Source organism: Choloepus didactylus, chromosome 20 (genome assembly GCF_015220235.1).
Source record: "Choloepus didactylus isolate mChoDid1 chromosome 20, mChoDid1.pri, whole genome shotgun sequence".
NCBI classification, from domain to species: Eukaryota; Metazoa; Chordata; class Mammalia; order Pilosa; family Megalonychidae; genus Choloepus; species Choloepus didactylus.
This window is the reverse complement of record NC_051326.1, coordinates 35,663,556-35,670,096: the sequence shown is the minus strand read 5'-3', so window position 1 is coordinate 35,670,096 and position 6,541 is coordinate 35,663,556.

Genomic DNA, 6,541 nt, shown 5'->3' with positions numbered 1-6,541 from the left:
GTTTCAGGAGCCTCAGTCCCTTCTTTCCTTATTACTAATGTTTGACCAAGATGGTAGGAAAGAGAGTGCCATGAAGGATGGGAGTGTGGCTGATAGGTATGTCTCATTATCAGTTACTAATGGCTACCATTTATTGAACTGCATGCTCTATAAGCATTTTCTTATTTATTTGCAGACTAGCCCACAAGGAATTATTATTACCCTTTTTTTGCTTGTGGGAAAAAAAAATGAGACTCTGCTTGACATTTTCTCAAAGACACACAGCTAGAAAATAGCTAGGCTAGGACTGGAACCCACATATACTGACCCCAAAGCCCTCACTGTTTCCCTCTTACGATACTGAGCCTCCCGGCTATCACCTAGGATCATTATGTGAAAGTGTTGGGGAAAAAAGCCCAATACATTCATCATTCAATATTTATTAAGTTTAGCAGCCACCTCCTTCCCTGCCAATCTCAGTCTGGGTTAAATGACCCTCTCCTGCACTCTTTTTAGTGCTGGGGAGATATCTTTTTCAAAATGTATCACAGCAAAGGCTTTTATCACTGTATCCCCAACACCTAGTACTGTGCCTGTGCCCTAACAGATGATTAAAAAATAAGTTTTGAATATGTAAATGATAGGATGAATGAGTGACTAAAATGATTTTGTCTTATTCTTACTTTTCTCTGTATTTTTAGGCAGTGGAGACTTTGGGGGTGGTAAGTAAACACCTGTAGCTCAAAGAAATCTGTGCCCAGTTCTCAGGGTTGTATTTTTAAATCAGATTTATTAAGGTATAATTTACAAATAAAATTCACAAATTTTAAGTGTATTATTTGATGTTTAAGAAATGTTTCAGTTTGTAATCATTACAACTATCAGCCAGTAAGCTTCCTCAGACCCTTTTGCAGTCAATCTCTTCCCCCATGCCCTGGCCCGTGGCAGCCACTGATTGGCTTTCTATCAATATAGCATTGTCATTTCTAGAATTTGATATAAATGGAATCAGTTCAGCTTAGTATAATGCTTTTGAGATTCAACAGTGTTACTGCATTTGTCATAATTTTCATTTTGTTCATTTTTACTTTTATTGTTAAGTAAATTTCATTGTATGGATATATCACAATGCATTTATCCATTCATTAGTTGATGAATGGGTTATTTCCATTTGTGTACTTTCGTGAATAAAACTGCTATGAACATTCAAATACAAGTTCTTATTTGGACATATACTTTCCTTTCTCATGGGGAAAGAACTAGGACTGGGATGACTGGGTCATATGGTAAGTGTATGTTTAACTTGGAAACTGCCAGTTTTCCAAAGGGTACCACTTTACATCCCCACAAGCAGTTTATGAGAGTACTAGGTGCTCCACATCCTCACCAAGACTTTGTATTCTCATTCTTTTAATTTTAGCCATTCTAATGGGTGTGTAGTAGTACCTCATTATGGTTTTAATTTGCATTTTCCCTGATGACTGATAATGTTGAGCGCTTTGTTATGTGCTTTTTGGCTAATCTTATATCTTCTTTTGTAGAGTATGCAAATCTTTTGCCCATCTCTTCTTTGGAGTTTCTTAATATTTAGTTGTAAGGCAATTGTCTACATAAAAAACCCTAGGAATCTACAAAACAAAACTCATAGAACTAATAAATGAGTTTACCAAGGTGGCAGGATACAAGGGTAACGCTAAAAAATCAATCACATTTCTTTATGCTAGAATGAAGTATTAGAAATAGGAATTAGATACACAATACCAAGTACAACCACTAAAAAATATTATATAGTTAGGTATAAACCTAAAAGCATGAATAGGATCTGTATGCTGAAAACATACAGATGAAAGAAATCAAAGATCTAAATAAATGGAGAGACCTACCATGTTCATGGATTGGAAGGCTTGACATAGTAAAGATGTCATTCATTCAATGGAATTTCTATCAAAATCCCAGCAAGATTTTTTGTAGATATAGAAAAATATATCTTAACATTTAATAGGAAATGCAAAGGAACTAGAATATCTAAAATAATTTTGAGAAAGAAGAGTAAAGGTGGAGGAATCACACTACCCGATTTTAAGACTTACAATATAGCTACAGTAATTAAGACAGTATTGTGCTAGAGGAAAGATATATAGATCTTAGCCAATACCACATTCTTTTGCAATGTCTAATCTGCCACTAAACCTATATGGTGTATTTTGTATTTCAAATATTGTCTTTTTATCTTTATAAATTTGATTTTAGTCTTTTTTATATCTTATTTCTCTCTTCTCATCATGTTCTTGTTTCCCTCTATGTCCTTGAACATACGGAATATATTTAACATGGCTCTTTTAAGGTCCTTATCTGCTAGTTTCATTGTGCCTTTCCTTTCTGGCTCTGTTTCTAATGATTGATTTTTATCCTAATCTGTATTAACACCCTGTTTAGTAGGAAGTCTCTCCACTCTGGTCAATAGGAAAAGAAACTCTGGCTCTGTGTGAGCTCAGGAGATTTTTCCACCTACTTTTCCCCAATAGTTCTTTCCACAGCCTTAATAATTATCTTACCTGCATGTGCAGTCAATATTCAGCTAAAGATTCAAGGAGAGCCCTCTGAAGATCTGTGAAATTCTCCCTCTCTGCAGTCTCCTCTTCTCTGCCTTGTCCTCTCTAAACTCAGAACTCTGTCTCCTCAACTCAGAGAGACCACTCAGCTCTGTTTTAAGTCCACCTTCCTTATGCTGTGGCCTGGGAACTCTCTCCAAACAGTGAGCAGGGACACTTATTAGGCTCCTTTTTTCAAGGATTACTGTCTTGGAGTACCTATTGTACAGTGTCTGAGAATCTTGTTTCGTATGTTTGTCCAGTTTTGTTGTTGTTTAAGGTGGGAGAGAAAATCTGGCCCCTATTACTCCATCATAGGAAGAAGTAGAATTTTATGTAATTGAAGAATTACTTTCTTACACAGGATATCATTTGTTTCGATCCAACCTCAATTTCATTTAAGCCCTACATCTTGTACAGAATAAGTAATGAACAGGGCTGCTGGAGGGAGCTTTGGACTGAGTCATTTTGCCAGTTCTGTGACTCACCAGCTGACATTTAAATCCTATAAGCCTCAATAAAATTAGGGTACTAATAATACCTTCCCTGCTTACCTTTTAGGGTGTTTGAAAATGAAATGCAATGGATTGTGTAAGAGCACAGTAAAATTATATTTACATAAGTAAACAAGAATGTGTTTAGAACTGTTCTAAACATTTTGTTGACTAGAACCTGTGTCAGAATAGTTAGGGCTTAGAAATAATTTTCTCTACCTGCACTTAAATTCTTGTCAAAATATCCCCAACACCCTCCTCCAATAAAACCCAACAAATTCCAGTTTTAAATGTGGATCCATAATTCCCTAAGCTTTTTTTTGTGTGTGTGTGTGTGCTAACTGAAATGTAAAGACAGTATAGGCCCAGTATATTGGGAGTCTAAGCTTTTTTTCCAAATGCAACTTCAATGTCCAGTTCCAGCTCCATACTTCAAATTGCTTTATGACCCTAAATGTATCTTATGCTTTGGTACTGTTCATCTTAAAAATGGAATTATTATTACCCTATTTACATTAGTTTCTTTGGGAATACTTTAGAAAATCTTTTAGAAGAATGACATTCTGTAAGGTTTCTTTTAAATACTTGTGGAAGGAAGGTGTGAAGAAGAAGCTGACACTCTTCTTTGCCTTGACATTGGCCTTGGGGTGGAAAGGAGTGTTGTTTATGAGCTACTTACTTAGTTTTTCAACTATAAAGCTCAAGGTGTTCTCACCACCACCACCATCTCACACACACACACACACACACACACACACACTCTTCTTGGTGGTTTAAAACATGGCCGCTTGTAAAGGGGAGGCTAAGCTTACCTATAATTACGACTAGGAGCAACTTCCAGGAAACCTCTTTTGTTGCTCAGATGTGGCCTTTCTCTCTCTAAGCCCAAATCTGCAAATAAATTCATTAGCCTCCCCCATAAGTAGGACATGATTCCCAGAGGAGTGAGTCTCCATGGCGACGTGGAACACAACTCCTGGGAATGAGCCTGGCCCTGGCATCAAGGGCTTGAGAATGCCTTTTTGACCAAAAGGGGGAAAAGAAAGGTAACAAGATAAGGTTTCAGTGGCTAAGAGATTTCAAATAGAGTCGAGACGCTATCCTGGAGGTTATTCTTACGGAAGCTCCAGCTAGATATTCCAAATGCCCACAGTATGTCAAGCCCTACCCAACAGTAGTCCCAAAAATGCTAAAGAATACTTAGGTCCCTATCTGAGACTCTATAAAAGTTGCACTCACTAAGTTTACTTTTCAGAAACTTAAATTCCCCAGAGTGTTCCTATGCCAGATAAGTCCCCAAACCATGAGGTGACAGCCTCTCCAAGAACATCAACCAGGTGCATGCCCCTTCCCCATAATGTTGACACCCCTTTTCAATATGAACAAGTTTGGTCGATCACTGCACAGATGTCCTTGAGGATTGAGACAGTGACCAAATGAGAGGGGTAGCAACTGACAAGACAGGATTTAAAAAAGATTATGAATACTGAATCTTTATATAAATTTTTTTTGTAGTCTCTAGGGCACTAGAATAGCTAGAAGAAAATAACTAACATGGTGGAACTGTAACATATAACATGCTTTGAAATTTGCTCTATAGCTACTTTTGAAATTATACTTTGCAAGTTATCACCTTTTGGTATATGTGTTATACTTCATAAAAATGAAATAACTGAAATGGTGGAACTGTAACCCATAACTCTCTTTGAAATTTTCTCTCTAACTACTTGTTAAATTGTACTTTGAAAGTTATCACTTTTCTATACATATGCTATATTTCACAATAAAAAAAGTTTAAAAAACAAGCAAACATGGCCACAATCCTTTGACAGTCTTTACATGAGAGTTGGAATCTGTGTTCCTGCCCCTTAAATCTGGCCATGCCTGTGGCTACTTTGACTGATAGAGTATTGGTCAGAGGTGAAGCCATATGACTTCTGAGGCTGACTCATTAAGGCCATGCAGCTCCTGCCTTGTTTGCAGGAACACTAATTCTTGGAGCCCTGAGTTGCCATGTAAGAAGTCCATCTACTCTGAGAATGCCATGCTTAAAGGAAGTCAAAGCCACATGGAGAAGCCATGTACAGGCAGTCTGGTCAGTATTCCCAGCTTAGAACAGCCATTGAGGCATCCCAACCCTGGTGCCAGAGGATTCCAGCTCCCAGACATTCAAGTTACTTCTGGTCATTCATGTCTTACCAGCTGAGGTCAGACATCAAGTTGCAGACACAAGCCATCCTCACTGTGCGCTACTCAAATTCCTAACCCACAGAATCATTGAGCATAATAATATAGTGGTCTACCTGCCCTACTCAGTTTGGAGTAGTTTACTTTACAGCAATAGATGACTGGAGTAAGCCTTGTCCCAAATGACTGTCAGGTGCTAACAATTGTGAGGTGATGGTCAAAGGACAAATTTAGATGGATATTGTGGTGGTTTGAAGTTGTATGTACCACAGAAAAACATGCTCTTAAATCTAATCCATTCTTGTGGGTATGAACCCATTGTAAGTAGGACATTTAGATGAAGAGAACTTCAATTAAGGTGTGACCCACCTCATTCGAGATGGTTAATCCTATTACTGGAGTCCTCCTTAAGAGAATGGAATTCAGACAAAGAGAGAGAAAGCTGGGGAAGCAAGAAGTGGAAATCAACAAAACCCAGAAGAGAAAAGAGACCAGCAGACGCTGCCGTGTGCTTTGCCATTTGACAGAGGAGCCAAGGATCTCTGGCAGCCAGTCTTTGAAAAGAAAGCATCGCCTTGATGATGCCTTGATTTGAACATTTTTCCAGCCTCAAAAACAAGAGCGAATAAATCCCCGTTGTTTAAGCCAAATTATTTCATTGTATTTGCCTAAGCAGCCTAGGGAAACTAAAACAATTATGCTGGTATCTGTCTATGTGTACATGTTGTATGAGAGGCATGTCTCCCAATGAAGTCTGGAAAAGGACTGAAACACCCCTACATTCTGAATATAAATCCAGGAGATATGGAAGGGACTCTCTTCACAGTAGCAAGTAAGGCAGAAATAAGCCATGTTTATTTGACTCCCTTCTTTTTGCTATGGGTAACTTACTTCAGTGCTTCTGGGAAGTGAGAATGTAAAGCAGCCTTCCTATTACCCAACAAGCCAGACCATTGTACGCTGTTCCCTCCTTCCCTCCATCCCTCCCTCCCTCCTTTTCTTAATTCTTCCTTTCTTCCTCACTCTCTCCTTTCCTTCCCTCTTCCTTTCCTTCTTTCCCTCCTTCCCTGCCTTTCTTTCATCTTTCCCTTTTTATTGAGTGCCTGCTTTGTGCAAAATACTATTTTAGGTTTTAGAGTGTCAAAGACGATTGATAGTCCACACCTAGAGGAACTTAACAATTTAGATGTGCTGATGGGGCTTAAATAGCGGGGCTGGTAACATTCTATTTCATGATTGGAGTGCTACTTATATAGGTGTTTTCATGTTGTGAAAATTTAGCCAAACACT